At 38.9% G+C, this 17,877-nt stretch overlaps 2 pseudogenes; both read right to left on the minus strand.

The window, feature by feature from the left end:
- Nucleotides 1-4,694: 4,694 nt before the first annotated feature.
- On the minus strand, nt 4,695-5,197 carry LOC120245823 (annotated as a pseudogene).
- A 1,722-nt stretch (nt 5,198-6,919) lies between these two features.
- On the minus strand, nt 6,920-7,540 carry LOC120245476 (annotated as a pseudogene).
- Nucleotides 7,541-17,877: the final 10,337 nt, after the last annotated feature.

The raw sequence follows: 17,877 nt of genomic DNA on the forward strand, positions 1-17,877 counted from the left end.
AAACCCACCAAATAATGACAGTATGGCCTAGAGGCACTGTGGATTTAGTCACCTCTGCTAGGCTCCCAAGGGAGACACATATACAGGAGAAGTCTAGTTATGTGCAAAGTGCTTTCGAAACACAGGAAAAGGTCTGGGCAAATGTACACTTTACAATATTGCCTTTCAGGCTTTGGCTGCAGAACTAGATCAAATTTGAAATCTATATTGTCTTCCCTGGGCTCCACCCTGGTTTGTACTTTCTGGTGATCTGAGGAATTATTTACTTCTCCAATAGAGAAAAGACCCTAGAATCCTCTTAGTATGTTAGTTGAATTTGAGAAGAGAGAGGCCAAGAGGAGGATTCCCAAAAGAGGGAGCCAGAGACAGAAGTCCGCCTAGTTCTATTTATAGCCCCTTTATTCTTCCCACCTGTGATAATGGAGGCCTACTTTTGCTATTGGAATTCCTTTAACCTTTAACTTGTGACATCACTTCTTTGGGTGTGAAATTACAGGGAAACTTTTGCAATTCTTGAGTCACTTGTTTCTTAAGCTATGAGAACTTGATGAAAAGTATTAACTATCTCTCCAGAGAGATAGACTTGCGTGTTTCACACACCCACTGAATCCATTGAGAGGCCCCAGGTTGAGTCCTGCTCTAAAGCTAAATGTAACCTGGTGCAGCCCCTCTGGAAAACGGTGTGGAGGCTCCTCAAAAAATTAACAATAGAACTCCCCTATGACCCAGCAATAGCACTCCTAGGAATGTACCCAAGGGATACAGGAGTGCTGATGCATAGGGGCACATGTACCCCAGTGTGCCCCAAGCAGCACTTTCAACAATAGCCAAATCATGGAAAGAGCCTAAATGTCCATCAACTGACGAATGGATCAAGATGTGGTTTATCTATACAATGGAATACTACATGGCAATGAGAAAGAATGAAATCTGGCCGTGTGTAGCAACGTTGATGGAACTCGAGGGTGTTAACGCTGAGAGAAATAACTCAGGCAGAAAAAGACAGATAACCACATGTTTTCACTTAAAAGTGGATCAGGAGAAACTTAACAGAGGACCATGGGGGAGAAGGGGAAAAATAGTTGGGGAGAGGGAAGGAGGTAAACCATGAGAGACTCTTGAATACTGAGAAGAAACTGAAGGCTGATGGAAGTGGGGGAGAGGGGAAGGGAGGTGATGGGCACGGAGGAGGGCACTTGTTGGGACGAGCACTGGATGTTATATGGAAACCAACCTGACAATAAACTATGAAAGAAAAAAATAAAACAAAGCTAACGCAGTGCTTCTCAACCTTTTTCCATATAATGACATCCATAGAAATAATGATATTTGTATAGCATACTGGGATAAATTTAAAGGAGATTTGGAGGCAACTATAATGGAGTGTGGTGAAAAGATGTATTTATATAATATAATGAGAAAAGAAAATTAAAGTATTCAGGATATGAAACATTGAATTTGTAAAAACTTCCAAATAAAGTCTTCTCAAAAATTTAATGAAAAACTTGAGATTGCTTCTATAAACATAATGTTTTTTTTTTTATGTAGGGATTTAAAAAACATTATTACAATATTATTGACTATACTCTCTAAGCTGTATTTTTCATCTCCATGACTTATTTATTTTATAACTGGAAGTTTCTGCCTCTTACTCCCTTTCACCTATGTCACCTGAACCCCTATTTCCCTCCACTCTGGCAACCACCACTTTGTTTTCTGTATTTATGAATCTATTTCTGCTTTTTGTTTATTTGTTTTGTTTTTTTGGATTCCACATATAAAGAAATCATATAGTGTTTGCCTTTGTCTGACTTATTTCACTTAATTTAATACTCTTCAGGTCCATCTATGTTGTTGCAAGTGGCAAGATTTCATTCTTTTTTTATGACTGAGTAATATTCATATATAAAATATTCATATATATGAATGCATTCATATACATAAGTATATATAAAGAAGATGTGATACATATACATATATATATCATATCACAATATCACATGTGATATATATATGACGTATAGATATACACACATCTCCTTTATTCATCTGTCTATAGATGAATACTTGGATTGCTTCCATATCATAGGTATTATAAATGCTGCAATAAACATAGGGGTGCATATATCTTTTTAAATTGGTGTTTTCACTGTGTTTAGGCAAATACCCACTAGTAGCATTACTGGATTATATGTTAGTCCTATTTTTAATTTTTTGAGGAATATCCATAATATTTTCCATAGTGGTTGCACCAATTTACATTCCCACCAACAGTGCATAAACGTTCCCTTTTCTCCACATCCTCACCAACACTTGTTATTTCTCGTCTTTTGATACTATGCATTAAGACTGGTGTGAGACAATATCTCACTCTAATTTTGATTTGTCTTCTCCTGATGATTAGTGACAGTGAGCATCTTTTCATGTGTCTGTTGGCCATCTATATGTCTTTGGAAAAATCTATATGTCCTCTGCCTATTTAAAAAATTTTTTCTTTAATGTTTGTTTATTTTGAGGGAGAGAGAGACAGAGTACAAGTGGGGAAGGGGCAGAGAAAGAGGGAGACACAGAATCTGAAGCAGGCTTTAGGCTCCGAGCTGTCAGCACAGAGCCTGATCCAGGGCTTGAACTCAAGAACCACGAGATCATGACCTGAGCTGAAGTCGGACGCTTAACCGACTGTGCCACCCAGGCGCCCCTACCTATTTTTTAATCAGAGTATTATTTTGTTAGTGTTGACTTGTTTAAGTTCTTTGTATAATTTAGATATTAACTCTATTGGTTATATCATTTCCAAATATCTTTTCCCATCCAGTGGGTTGCCTCTCTGGTTTGTTGATGGCTTCCTTTGCTGTGCAAAAGCTTTTTATTTTGTTGTAGACTCAATAGTTTATTTTTTGCTTTTGATTCCCTTGTTCAAAGAGATATATCCATAAATATGTTGCTAAGGCCAATGTCTAAGAGTCTACTACTTATGTTTTCTTTTAGGAATTTTATGGCGTCCGGTCTTACATTTAGGTTTTTAACCCATTTTGAGTTTATTTTGGTGAATTAGATAAGAAAGTGACCACTTTCTTTCTTTTGCAAGTAGTTGTCCAGTTTCCTTGGCACCATATATTGAAGAGACTGTCTTCATTGAATATTCTTGCCTCCTTTGTCAAAAATTAATTGATTATATACGTCTATTTCTGGGTTCTCTATTTTGTTCTGTTGATCTATGTGTCTGTTTTTCTGCCAGTACTATACTGTTTTGACTGTTATAGTTTTGTAGTATATCCTGTAATCTGGGATTGTGATACCTGCAACCTTTGCTCTTCTTTCTCAGGGTTGCTTTGGCTATTCAGGGTCTTTTGTAGTTCCATACGAATTTTAGGATTATTTGTTCAAAATCTGTGAAGAATGCCATTGGTAATTAGATAAGGATTATGTTGAACCTGTAGATTGCTTTGGGTAGTGTGGACATTTTAACAATATTAATTCTTTCCAATCCATGAACGCGGTATATCTTTCCATTTGTTTGTGTTATCTTCAGCTTATTTCAACAGTGTATTATATTTTCAAGGTATAGGTCTTTCACCTTATTGGTTAAATTTATTCCTAGGTATTTTACTCTTTTTTGGTGCAATTATAAATGGGAGTGGTTTTTTTATTTGTCTTTCTGCTACTTTCTTATTAATTTATAGAAATGTAGCAAGTTTCTGTATATTAATTAGGTATCCTGCAATTTTACTGAACTCATTTATAACTTCTAATGGTTTTTTGGTGGAGTCTTTAGGGTTTTCTATATAAGGTATCATGTCATCTGCAAATAGGGGTAGTTTTACTTCCTTACCAATTTGGATGCGTTTTTTTTTTTTTCTTTTGTCGGATTGCTGTGGGTAGGACTTCCAGTGTTATGTTGAATAAAAGTAATGAGAATGGACATCCAAGTCTTATCTTGATCTTAAAGGAAAAGCTTTCAGTTTCACCATTAAATATAATTTCAGCTGTGGGTTTTTCATTTATGACCTTTATTATGTTGAGATATGTTTTCTCTAAACCTACTTTGTTGAGAGTTTTTATCATGAATGGATATTATATTTTATCAAATGCTTTTCTGCATGTACTGAAATGATCACATGGTTTTTATCTTTCCTCTTGTTAGTGTGATCTATCACATTGATTGTTTTGTGAATATTGAGCTATCTTGGAATAAATCCAACTTAATTGTGGTGAGTAACCCTTTAAACATATTGTTGATTTGGTTTTGGTTTGCTAATATTTTGTTAAGGATTTTTGCATCTATGTTCATTGGGGGATTTTGGCCTGTAGTGTTTTTCTTTCGTCTACTAATGTCGGGCTCTGCTTATTCTTTTCCTAGTTCCTTTAGGTGTAAGTTTACATCATTGTTTTGAGCTTTTTCTTGTGTCTCAAGGTAGATTATAAACTTTCTTCTTGAAACTGCCCTTTGCTGTGTCCCAAAGATTTTTGACCATTGTGTTTCCATTTTCATTTGTCTCCATGTACTTTTGTTGTTGTTGTTTAATTTTTATTTCATGATCATAAACTCAACTCTGCAATCCAGCTAGACTTGGAGGAGAGTAAGGAAAATATGGAACCCATAGAACTACAGTGACAGCACAGATTATAGGATATTTCAAGTAGATAGGGGTGATGGGGTGCACTCTTGAGCTACAGAAGGAATGGTCTGGTAGTTAAGATAAAACACAAGTCAAATTTATTAGATTTATCCAGTCAGCAATGGTGATCTTCTTTCTGGTCTTGCCATTCCTGTACCCAAGGTGCTCCATGGCTTCCACAATATTCATGCCCTCTTTCACCTTGCCAAAGACTACACGCTTGCCATCCAATCACTCAGAGGAAAAACTGGGAACCATTTGTGTTGGGTCCAGCATTTGCCATGGACAAGATGCCAGGACCTGTGTGCTTCAGGATGAAATTCTCATCAAATTTCTTCCCATAGATGGACTTGCAGCCAGTGCCATTATGGCATGTGAAGTCACCACCCTGGCACATAAATCCTGGAATGATCCTGTCAAAGCAGGAACCTTTATAACCAAATCCCTTTTCCCAGGTGTTCAGAGCATGAAAAGTTCCCTGCTGTCTTTGGAACTTTGTCTGCAAACAGCTCAAAGGAGACACGGCCCAAGGGCTCACCATCCACAGCAATGTCAGAGGACATGGTGGGGTTGACCATGGCTGGGTGGCATGGGCAACTCTGGGATGGTGACACCTGCAAGGCTGTCTCCATGTATTTTTTGATTTCCTCTTTGATTTCTTTGTTAACCATTGGTTGTTCAGTAGCATGTTGTTTATCTTCCATGTGTTTGTATTTTTTCCAGTTTTTTTTTCTTTGTTTCATAAAATTTCAGTCTGTATGTGTCTTTAGGTCTGAAGTGAGTATCATAGACAGCATATAGGCGCATTTTGGTTTTTTATTCATTAAATCACCTGATGTCTTTTGACTGGAGCATTTACATTTAAAGTAATTTTCGATAGGTATGTACTTATTGCCATTTGTTGTTTTCTGGTTGTTTTTCTAGTCTTTTGTTCCTTTCTTATCCTCTTGTCCTCTTTCCTTCTGGTTTGATGGCTTTCTTTAGTGTTATGATCAGGTTTATTCCTCTTTAGTTTGTGTATCGTAAGTTTTTTTAATTTGTGGTTACTATGGGGTTCATATTTAATGTGTATTAGCAGTCTATATTAAGTCAGTCACCTGAGTTCACATGTATGCTGAAGAACACATACTAAAGGCACTAAATTTTTACTCCCCCTCCATGTTTTATGTATGTGATATCATATTTTACATCTTTATTTTGTGTATCCCTTGACTAATTTTTTTTAGATATAATTGATTCTACTATTTTTGTGGTTTAGCCTCCTTACTGGCTTTATAAGTGATTAATCTGTTACCTTTATTGCATGTTTGTTTTTACTAGTGAAATTGTTTCATAATTTTCTTCCAGTTATGATCTTTTCATTTAAAGAATTCCCTTTATTTTTTTTCAATTAAATATTTATTGAACAAATGCAGGACAAACGAAGCGGGGTAGGAGGAAATAGTCTGAAGATACAATAAACCCCTCCAAATATTCAGAAGGCATCACGCAAAAACTGAAAGACTTGTTCAGTATTTCTCCAAAAGGCAGAACTTGAACCAAAGGATAAATATAAGCAACCAGTAGGCTGCAGGACAGTTGTGCAAAGTGGATCACTTATCTTAATAACTTCTTTGCCAGTATAATGCATTCCACCCTACATTTCCCTGCCTCTGAAAGGAATATTACATCTAATATGTCTCCTGAAGGTCTTAAATAGTCACATTTCATGGCAAACCCTTCACTGCCAGTACACTGGATGTACTAATACTACCAGGAAAAGATGTGATGGTCTTTTGTTCCTCATCTACATTTCAGCATTCTGTGTGAGTGATTTTCAGGAGGTGAGGAGAAAGGAGAGCACATTCTCTGAAGAGAGTGGATTGAACCCACAGCAGCTCAGATATTGCCTCTGGAGACAGTCCTCCTCAAATCCCACATGAATCACTGTAACTGTCAACCATCGGTGCAGACGTGGGTGTGCTGTGTGCTACAGTAGGGACAAACAGTTGACAACCACTGTCCCACATGAAGCAGGAAAGCTGTGTTTTATAGTCATTAGGAAATATAAACTGCATAATACTGACAGGCTCCATCCAAATTGTTAAATATTACAAAATGAGAGTTGTTGCAACAACTATTCAGGATAATGTTTAAGGACAAAATATATACAATACACTTTATATATGTAGTTTTTCACATACTCAGTAGGGAATGCTGAGGTGCTAATCCATCCAATAAATTGAAAATTAAAATATTACATTTTTATATTTGTCAGTATGCAGGATTCTGAAGGTGGATCTTGAATTCATAATAATATATCAGTTTTCGAGGGAAGCCACATAATCGGTCAGTATGGCTAACTGCTGCTCATTGGGGATTGGTGGAACTGGGGCAGGTTCTGATAAGGGAATAAACCAGATGGAGGAAACATCCAGGGCCCCTGCAGCTGGCTTTTTGGACATAACATTCTTGTGGCAGAGTGGGCCTGCCATCCTTGTTCTAATGTACCTTTCACAGCCTCTTCCACAGGAGCCCGACAAAGGCTGCAAAATCACTGGCTCTTTATGGAGGTGTAGGCTTGAGCAACCAGGGTGAAGGCTCTTCTCTTTGTGGCATCTCTAAGTGCTTCTGTGATAGGCTGGACCATCTCAGACCACTGGTGTGTGTCAACGGTCATGTAGATCCCAGGGAAATCTCTCTGCCAGATTCTTTGTCCACCTGACCAAATTCCCCCAAATTCAGAATTTGCAGATTCTATAGTATCCTTTTCCAAAGATATCTTGCATTATACATGTCACTGTGGAGCAGATATAAAGCCAACAGCTGACCATACACTGGGGGTGTAGCAATTCCTCCAGGAGCCTCAAGCTCCCAGTTCTCACACTGATCCAGCAACTTGTTGAAATTAAGGCACTTTCTGCCATCACCACCACTGGCATCTTCCCAGCCAGTCCCACCTCAGCACCTTCCCAAAAGTGGACCCCAGACAATCCCTTGGCCATCGCACCCACAGTAAAGTACTAAAGAATTCCCTTTAGACAAAAACAAAAAACAAACAGAAAAAGAAATTCCCTTTAACATTTCAAGTCATCATTCAGAATTTAAGAAGAGAGAAAGATTTTCCCAGATAAACAAAAGTTAAAGAAGTTCATGACCACTAAACTAGTCTCACAAGAAATGTAGAGTTTTATGATTGAAATGATAGCACGTAATTCCTGAACAAGACAATTCAACAATGATCGCTTAGTAGTCATTATTGATGAGAATATAATTCATGCAACTAGGTGACAAATGTAAAACAATTTGCACAGCAATGAAAAACTTACAAGTATAAATCATATTTGACTCTATTCGCTCTTACTTTTTTTCCCACTGGCAAATGTAAGGTGGCACTATCTTATGGTAACATGACTGGTTTTAGAATTCACTTTTTCATATTAAGTATATATTACAAAATAATGATCAAGCTCTAATTTGCAGAGTATGACTGTGTTATTAAAATTAAAATCCTGCAGCTAACTTGGATGTAACTAAAAGGACACATCAGCCATAAAGAAAAGGAAGAATTCAATATATACAAAGAGAGAAATTGGGAGTTGAGTCCATAAAGAGTATCTTGCACACCTCCCTGTGTTTCCTGGCCATATCTTAGGCTGTGAGTCTTGCCCCTTGGGTACCTGGACCATGCACTCTTCCGGCAGCTCCAAGGCTCAGTGTTTGTGACAAGCGGCAATACTTACTGCAACTGGCTTTGGAAAGTGATGCCCTGATAATAGAATACTCCTTGGTTTTGCTCTTTTGTTAAAGGATACTTGCTTTAATAAAGCAAATTCTTCATTGTGCTTGCCTCCTGTGGGACCATGGGGGACACCAGAATGTATCATCAGTCTCTGATTATTTTGGGCTACTCTCTGAGAAGCCTTAGAACAAATTGCTTCTGGCCAGGGGTGAATTATGTAGAGGCACCAACCACCCCAGTCCTTTCAGGCCACTTGTAGGGCTGAATAGGTAACTATCTTGCGGTACATCTGTAACTCATTTATTATATACTAAATGAAGTGTGTCACTTAAAAGACTATGGTTTATATAGCTAAGCTTGTTAAAACGGGGGAAAAAAGAAATCATAGTTTCTGTTTTTAATAATCCAATTTCTTACGTTTGAAATTGCAATATAACAATTACAAAGTAATATAACTATAAATTAGTACAGGTGGAATATATAATAACCGGAGAATGATTGAGTCATGTATTGCCTTCACCTGGTTGTAATTTTTCTTAAACTTTAATAATCTGTTGCTAATTTTAATAGTCAGTGTCCATACAGGAAATGGAAATCATACCGTTTATTTGAAGAGATAATTTAACAAGAATTGTTAACTAGATATAAAGTGAAGGAGGTGACTATAAAGCTAAAAAGAGATATCCAAGGTATTATAGAGGGAGCAAGTGTTACCACTTCTAGAGCTGGGGAAAAAATGAAGCAAAGGAAAAAACTTACAGACGTAGAGGAGTGACCCCTCAGAGCTGAAACTCAGATCTCAGAAGATGCTGCTCAGCTGGTGTGGGGGGTCTCTGAGCTTAGAGAAGGCACTCTGTGGGACCCGGACCTCTAAGGCAGGAACGCTGGCTGGCTGGTGTTGATGTCTTTGAGTTGATGAAATGTACAGAACTGTAGAAAAACTGCAAACTGGATTCAGTTGATGCTGCAGAAAGGGCCTGCTGCTACCAAGATGAAGAATCATTGCTGGGATAAAGCACACAGGATCCAAAAGGCTACAGGAAGCAGTCTTGGGGTGGACAGGAAGGAACAATTCTCTTGCCCTTCCTCAGTCTTGGGGTCTCCCTCTGATGCCACCAATTAACAGAACTTAACAGAACCACCTGGCAAGGCAAAGAAATGTGGTTTTCAGAGTCCCAGCTCCAGCATCAAAGAAGAATACAAAAGGGTGAGTTGAGAGCTGAGGTAAGAATGTAGTGACTGGCATTTGACTGATGTGAAAATTGATACCAGAAATGGAGTTTATCTTTAATCCTCTGGTTTGCATGTCTCTCATGAAGATAGTTAAAGACCTTGCTTCTTCCTTCACCTCATATCCAATGAGTATAATGTCATCAATGTAGTGGGCCAAGTCAGTGCTGATTGGAAGGTCAAGATTCTCAAAATCTCTATGGACTACGTTATGGTAGAGAGCAGGAGAACTGTTGTAGCCCTGGGGCAAGACAGTGAAGTTATATTCTTGGCTCTGCCAAGTAAAATCCAATAGCTTCTGGTGTTCTCTGCCAAGTTGTATGGAGCAATGAGCATTTGCCAGGTCAATAGCTGCATACCAGATGGCGGGCATGCGTTGATTTACTCCAGTAAAGATATTATATACAGAAAGTAGCTGCAATTGGAGACCTCACCTGATTAAATTTATAATAATCTATGGTCATTCTCCAAAATCCATCCACCTTCTTCACAGACCAAACAGGCAAGTTAAATTGGCATGAGATAGGTTTTATCATTCCCTGCTTCTTTCAAATCTTTATTGGTGTTACTAATCTCTGTAAATTCCCATTCTGCCATCCCAGGAAAGCCATAATTTTTGTTTACTCTCCTGGTATACGTATATGTGGAATAGGGGAGTTTCCCTTCATACTATAAACCTCCTTTTTTCAGGATCAGAAATTCTGATCTGGGATTCTAAACTGAAAATTCTGTCAGTTACCGTGTATCCTAATTATACATCCAGGAACTGATGAAATCACTACAGAGTGGTTCTATGGATTTACTTAATCCACTGTGATTCAAACTTGAGTTAAGGCTTAATTTCTTTGGGGATGGGAGGTGAGGAATGGTTTAAATAGGTGATAGGAATTAAAGAATGCACTTATTGTGATGAGAACAGGGTGATGTATTGAATTATTGATTCATTTTATTGTACAGCTGAAATTAAAATCACACTGTATGTTAACTAACTGGAATTTAAAAAAAAACTTTTAAAAAATAAAGAGAAAGTGCAAGGACTAAGCTCTGGGAGCACTCCAATATTAAGAACTCTAAGAAAAGAAGAGTAACCAATAGGCGAGAAATTAAAAGCAACTAGGAAAGTGAAAGAAAAACTCAGGTATTGCTATCCTGGAAGCCAAGTGAAGAAAGTACAGGTTTCCCCCACTATCTCAAAGTACAACGTTCCTTTGAAGCCTGTAAGCTAGAATAACATAAAGCAAAGAAGCAATTAACATTTATTTATATGGAAAAAATTTTTGAACATTCCTAGACGGACAAAAATCAACTCTCTTAGGCTTTTCTGTTTCCTTAGGACATATCTTGTTAATGGATGCACAAAATATGTCGAGATAAAGTACAGATGCTTCAGACACAGTTCAAAGCTACAGTTGCTGAATGCTGAGCTGCTGAGTGTGGCTCATAGGAAGGAGCTTAGGGTGCAGGCTGCCTCTATAATCGCTTCCTGCAAAACAAATGCTGAATGCTATTTTTGCTTTTTGCCTGTTTTTGTAAAGGCAAAAATCCTGTTGGATTTCTTTCCCTTAGAGAAACCAGGTGGTGGTCAGTGCATCATCAAGATTAATGTTCAGTTATGACCTCAAGACCTAACTCACCGATTGACCCTAATTCAACTGTGTTCAAACTCTTCATCACCACTGGGAGAAATGGTGCAAATCTTAAAGGACCCTGCACCCCAAGTCATGCCGTGGGCATTACAACAATACTCCTTCATGAGACTCTCATGTTGTGCCACGTGCAATTCAATAATACTTTGCTAGACATCCCAGCAAGCAAAGTCTTCCATGTCCATGCAGATTTCAGAATGGAGAAAGATCATTGTGAAGATTCAGATGTCCTCTAGAAGTTCCTGGGTTCTCACCAGATCATCCTCTTTACCCTCTTTGTGATGCTGTTATAACAGTTTTTGTCTTCTGGCATACAATGCCTTCTTAAACAAGATACAGATAATTCCAGTTGTTTATGTAGCAATTCTAGGAATACCACAGCCAGGTTCTTAGACCCCCACATATTCCGCCCCACTCTTTCATGACTCTATAACCCCCACCACCCCAGAGTCAGCTACAACATTGGCTATGGAGTATAAGGCACTAACCTCCACTTGGACAAGTCCCCTTAACTGTAGAGGACTGGAGATTTCTAGCACTAAACCAGGAGACTAGCAGCAATCTCTGTACTCATAAGCCCCTAAACAAGGGTTTTGAGAACTGATTAGATGATCCTAAGCTGTTCCAGAAAAAGAAAGAGAGAGAGAGAGAGAGAGAGGGTCTCAGTTTCTCACCTGTCCACCACAAGCTCACACTTAAATTGGTGGACTGCAGTGGCATTTAGAGTTCCCAGGAATTAACATCAATTTAGTGCCAATATTTAGAAATCCCTGAAAAACATGAATATTTCTTTTTCCCTGGCACATAGTCATCTTAGGAGATGGCCACAGCTCCTTGTAAAGATGACCTGGAGGAAGAGGTAGACTCCGTTAGGGGGATGCAATGTTGCCTTCAGTTATGGGGCTTAGGCCTGGAAACTGGTAGAGGTCAGAACTCTCTACTGTGGTGACTAAAGTCATATTTTGGGCCACCATATATGGATTTTTTTTTATACTAAATGTTGGTGACCAACATTTCGGTAGGTTGGCCATCTATTTTATTCCTACAACTACCATACTCATTTAGCCACAGAGATCAGCAAGGGTCAAAAATATTTTGATTACCACTATATTTCTACTTGTCTCTCTCTCTTTTTAAAAAAATGTTTATTTATTTTTGAGAGAGAGAGAGAGACAGAACATGAGCAGGGGAGGGGCAGAGAGAGGAAGACACAGGATCCTAAGCAGGCTCCAAGCTCTGAGCTGTTAGCACAAAGCCCAACATGGGGCTCAAACTCACCAACTGTCAGATCATGACCTGAGCTGAAGTCAGACGCCAAACCCACTGAGCCACCCAGGCGCCCCTATATTTCTACTTCTCTTTATGGTAAATGTGCCTACTTTGTCTTTGGTGGTTAAACACTGAGATTTAGCCTCTGCTACTCTGAAATGAGTCATCCCACATGCCTAGCCTACAGAAGAAAACCACTATAGAGCTTTTCAAGGATTTAAATTCTCCCATTCACTAATATAATTTTCAATGCTTTAGTAAGGGGATGTTCCCAGAATCTTCCCAGAGGATATACTTGGAGGGAGTGGATGTGCAGGCCAATATGTGATAAATCTACTCCAACATTCCTATCTCCCTAAGTCTTTGGATTTCTTCCTGCACTACGCCAGGGAAGTTCCAGTATCTGAATTTAAAACACAGGCCACTGTGGAGTTCAAGTTTCAGTGAATTTACCAAATAAACGGTTTGCGTTGCTTACAGCTGTAGATGCTAAGACATTAAATCCCTAATTTCTGATAAGTGTACCCATATTAATTATAACCAATTCAGCATTATATTCTGTGCTCCTTGCTTAAACTCCCTTAGAGTATACTCTCACATATTTTCTGGGTTTTTGTCATCATATATGGAAATTCTGAGAATCTTTTGCTGTAAAAGCTACTTCCTCCTGGTCAGACTTTGTATTTGCCCTGCTGGAGCACTTGAACATCTGACTGTAGTCATGAATCTACTAGAAGTAAGAGGTGGCTGTGGTGAGTCTTCAGGAAAATGGACGTCCCCTAGCAAGGAAATTGCCCCTGATGAGATTATTACAAGGTTTTCAATTTAGTGAAGGCTAGTCTCCACAAGTACAGGAGGTTGTACTGCCTTCATTTGCAAGAGAGGCTTAGAGAGACTCAGGAGTTTGAGATTATTAGTCTCCTAGTTCCACTAAATGTTGGAAATTTGGAATGAGGTCCTTCTTCCAATCAGTGACCTAATTTTCGCATGAGTAACTTGGATGGGATGTGAATTCAGTTAATACTGTAATTCTGAAACCCATAATTCTTGATGAATTGACTACTTTACCATTCTATAATGACTTTCTTTGTCTCTTGTTGCAGCTTTTGGCTTAAAGTCTGTTTTGTCTGATGTAAATATAGCTAGCTACCTCTCCTCCATTTTGATTTCACTTGCATGTACTATCTTTTTCTATCCCTTCACTTTGAGCCTGTGTGTGTTCTTAAAGCTGATGTGAGCCTCTTGTTTAGGCAGCACATTGTTGGGTCTTGTTTTTCATTCATCCAGCCACTCAGCGTTTTGATGGAAAATTTAATCCATATGCATTTAGAGTAATTATCAATAGGGAAGAACTTAATCATGTCATCTTGTTAATTGTTTTCTGGCTGTTCCATAGTTCCTTCGTTGCTTTCTTCCTCTCATACTGCCTTCCTTTGTAAACTGATGATTTTCCGTAGCGGTATGCTTTGATGACATTCTTTTTATCTTTTGTGCATCTACTGTGGGTTTTTGATTTGTGGATACCATGGAGCTTACATAAAACATCTTATAGATACAATGGTTTATTTTAAGCTGATAACAATTTAATTTCAATTACATATAAAAACTCTACCCTTTTACCCTCCCATTTTAAAAAAATAATTTATTTTGGGATGGCAGGGTAGAGGCAGAGAGAGACGGAGAGAGAGAATCCCAAGCAGGCTCCACACTGTCAGCACAGAGTCGTGTGGGGCTCAGTCTCATGAACCATGAGATCATGACCAGAGCCAAAACCAAGAGTCTGACACTTAACTGACTGACCCTTCCAGGCACCCCTCCCATTTTGTTTTTGATGCCACAATGTACATCTTTTTATATTGTATATCCATTAGTAAATATTGTGGCTATGATTATTTTTAATACTTGTGCCCTGTAACCTTTATACTAGAATAACTGATTAGCACACTACCAGATTACAGAATTAGAATTTTATGAATTTGACTATATAATTAAATTTACCAGTATGTTGTATATTTTCTTATTATCTTTTTTTAAAATTTTAAAAATGTTTTATTTATTTCTGAGAGAGAGAGAGACAGTGTGAGCAGGGGAGGGTCAGAGAGAGAGGGAGACACAGACTCTGAAACAGGCTCCAGGGTCTGAGTTAGCTGTCAGCACAGAGCCTGACACGGGGCTCAAACCCACAAACCGTGAGATCGTGACCTGAGCCAAAGTCGGAAGCTTAACCGACTGAGCCACCCAGACGCCCCTATATTTTCTTGTTTTCATATTACTAGTGTCCCTTCACGCCAGCTTGAAGAACTCCTTTCATCACTTCTTGTAAGGCAGTTCTAGTAGTGGTGAACTAACCTCAGCTTTTGTTTGACTGGGAAAGACTTTGTCTCTCCTTCATTTCTGAGAACTTTGCTAGATTCTTGGTTACTTTAAGTATATCACCTCACTCTCTTCTGGCCTGTAAGGCACCACTAAGAAATCCACTGATAGTCTTATGGAGCTCCTTTGTAAGTGGCACACTTTTTTATTTTTATTGCTGCTTTCAAGATTTATCTTTGTCTTTGATTTTTAAAAGTTTTATGATAATGTATCCTGGGGAAGATCTTTTTGGGTTGAATTTGTTTGCGACTTCGTGAACTTAGATGTGCAAATATGCCCCCAGATTTGGGAAGTTCTCAGACATATTTTTTAAAATAAGCTTTCTGCCCCTTTCTCCCTCTCCTTAGATTCTCATAATACATAGGTTGTTTCTCTTAATGGTGTCCCATCAATCCCACAGGCTTTCTTCATTCTCCTTCATTTTTTCCCCTTTGCTTTTCTCTGACTGGATCATTTCAAATGATCTATGTTCCTACTGGATATTTACCCAAAGAAAATGAAAAAACACTAATTTAAGAAGATGTATGCACCCCTATGTTTATTGTAGCATTATATACAAAAGCCAAGGTGTGAAAGCAACCCAAGTGCCCACTGACAAATGAATGGATAAAAATGTCACACACACACACACACACACACCACACATATGAATATTACTCAGTCATAAAAAAGAATGAAGTCCTGCCATATGTGACAACATGGATGGACCTAGAGGGTATTATCCTAAATGAAATAAGTCAGAGAAAGATAGATACTTATATATGGAATCTAAAAATAAAAGCCAAAAAAACAAAAAGCAGAAACAAACTCATAAATACAGAAAATAAAGAGATAGTTGTCAGAGGACGATATTGAGGGATAGGCAAAATAGGTGAAGGGAGTGGGGAATACAGACTTCCAGTTATGGAATGAATAAGTCACAGGGATTAAAGGTACAACATAGAGAATATAGTCAATGGTATTGTGATAGCATTGTATGGTAACAGATGGTTCCTCACCTATAGTGAGCATAGCATAATGTACAGACTTGTCAAATCACTATGTTGTACACCTGAAATTAATGTAATATTGTGTGTCGACCATACTTCAATAAAATAATAATAAATCTGGGTTCAGATTTACTGACTCTTTCTTCTGCATGTTCTCATCTGCTATTGAAGCTCTTTATTAAATTCTTCATTTCAACCTGTATTCTCCAAATCTAAAATTTCTGGTGTTCTTTTTTATATTTTCTCTTTGTGGAGCTTACTTCATTCTTATATTGTTTTCCTTATTTCATCAAATTGTTTATCTGTGTTCTCTGTTAGCACTCTGAGCATCTTTAATATAATTATTTTGAATTCTTTATTAGGTAATTTATGAATATTTACTTCTTTGGGGTCCATTACTGGATGTTTACTATGTTCCTGTAGTGGTGTCATGTTTCCTTGATTCTTATGATACCTGTCACCTTCATACGTGTTTGTGCATTTGAAGAAGCAGTTACCTCTTCCAGATTTTATGACATGACTTTGGTGAGGAAAGACCTTCCCCTGTGGCTGGGGGCATGCTGGCACAAGCTGCGACCCTTGGTCTAGTACTGCAGGATGCCAAGTGTGAGGGCATGTAGCATCTGTCGATGGGGATAGATGGAGGTGGCATGGTGTCTCATTGGCTCCAAAAGCTATGGTCCATGACATCAGTTACATGATCCTTAGTGAGAGCTACAGGCAGTCCACAATGTCTGCAAGGACTGTTGGATTCTTTAATGGCACCTCCAGTCTAGTGGCTAGGGACCATGCCAGGCAGTGATGGTGGCCATAGCCAGTGGTGTGCACCCTCCTAGCTATGGGGCCAGTTGAAGGGGCTGGCTGCAGGGGCCAGTTGCAGACAGATGTGCAGTGGTGAAGGCTAGGGGCCTCAGCAGGTGCTGGGGCCAACTGCAGGCACACAGGCACATGCAAGGGCTCTGGTTGTCAGTGTGTACCTGTGTGACCATCGGGGCCAGCTGTGAGCATGCGTTTGGCAGGGGAGGCCAGTGATGGGAGTTGAGGCTGGTGTCTTGCAGGTGTACAACTGTAGGGTTAACTGCAATGAGTGGAGCTGTTCAGACCAATGACAGGGTTAGGGTTCAGTTCAGGCCCACCAGCAACTGTACAGATGTTGGCTGTTGGCGTATACCTGTGGGCCTGCAGGAGCTTGCCCAGCAGTAGAGGCTGGGAATGAGAGTCAAGCCAGCAGCGTGCAGGTCAATAGATTCAGGAGTCTCCTGCCATTCTCCGCAGTTATCTCTGTCTTACACTGGCTTTTCTTTCTTAGCCTTACTTTCGAGTGTTCATCACCAAGGGTTTATCTTTAGCTTTTGTTTTCCATCTCTTAGAAGATATTCTTATTGGGTGAGCTCCACTAGCATCTTCCTGCAAATGCATCTTTCTGTCAGTACCCAGGAGTTTAAGACTCATGAAATCCAGCTAAATGACATTTCTTATCTTCTGTTAGTCTGACAAATCAGAATTGTGTATGATTACTTTCTTATACTGGGGAAACCCCTTCCTCAAGGATAACTAGCTACCCTTTCATATATGACTGACAGTCCTGCCAATCAAGATGTCAAATGCTGCAATTCACCAATTTATAAATCTATTGGGAGTACATGTAAAAGACTCTTATCAGATTCACAAAAACTAGGCCTCATAGATGACAATCTAAGTAGAATGACTCTAGAATCTCATGGATGGAAATGTGAGGTGTGAAGAGTGCTATGCACTACGAGTAATTAAAATGCAAATTAATACTGTTCAGACTGGGCAGTGCTTCTATCATTATCCAGTGGACCTGATTCTGCATAACTTCCTACCAGTGCACCACAGTATATTTCAGTGGCATTAAAATTTACTGAGAACTTCTCCAAAGAGGACATCCAGATGGCCAACAGACACATGAAACGATGCTCAGCATCCCTCCTCATCAGGGAAATACAAATCAAAACCACACTGAGATACCACCTCACGCCAGTCAGAGTGGCTAAAATGAGCAAATC

Source organism: Hyaena hyaena, unplaced genomic scaffold (assembly GCF_003009895.1).
Source record: "Hyaena hyaena isolate Hyena2069 unplaced genomic scaffold, ASM300989v1 scaffold_10, whole genome shotgun sequence".
NCBI classification, from domain to species: Eukaryota; Metazoa; Chordata; class Mammalia; order Carnivora; family Hyaenidae; genus Hyaena; species Hyaena hyaena.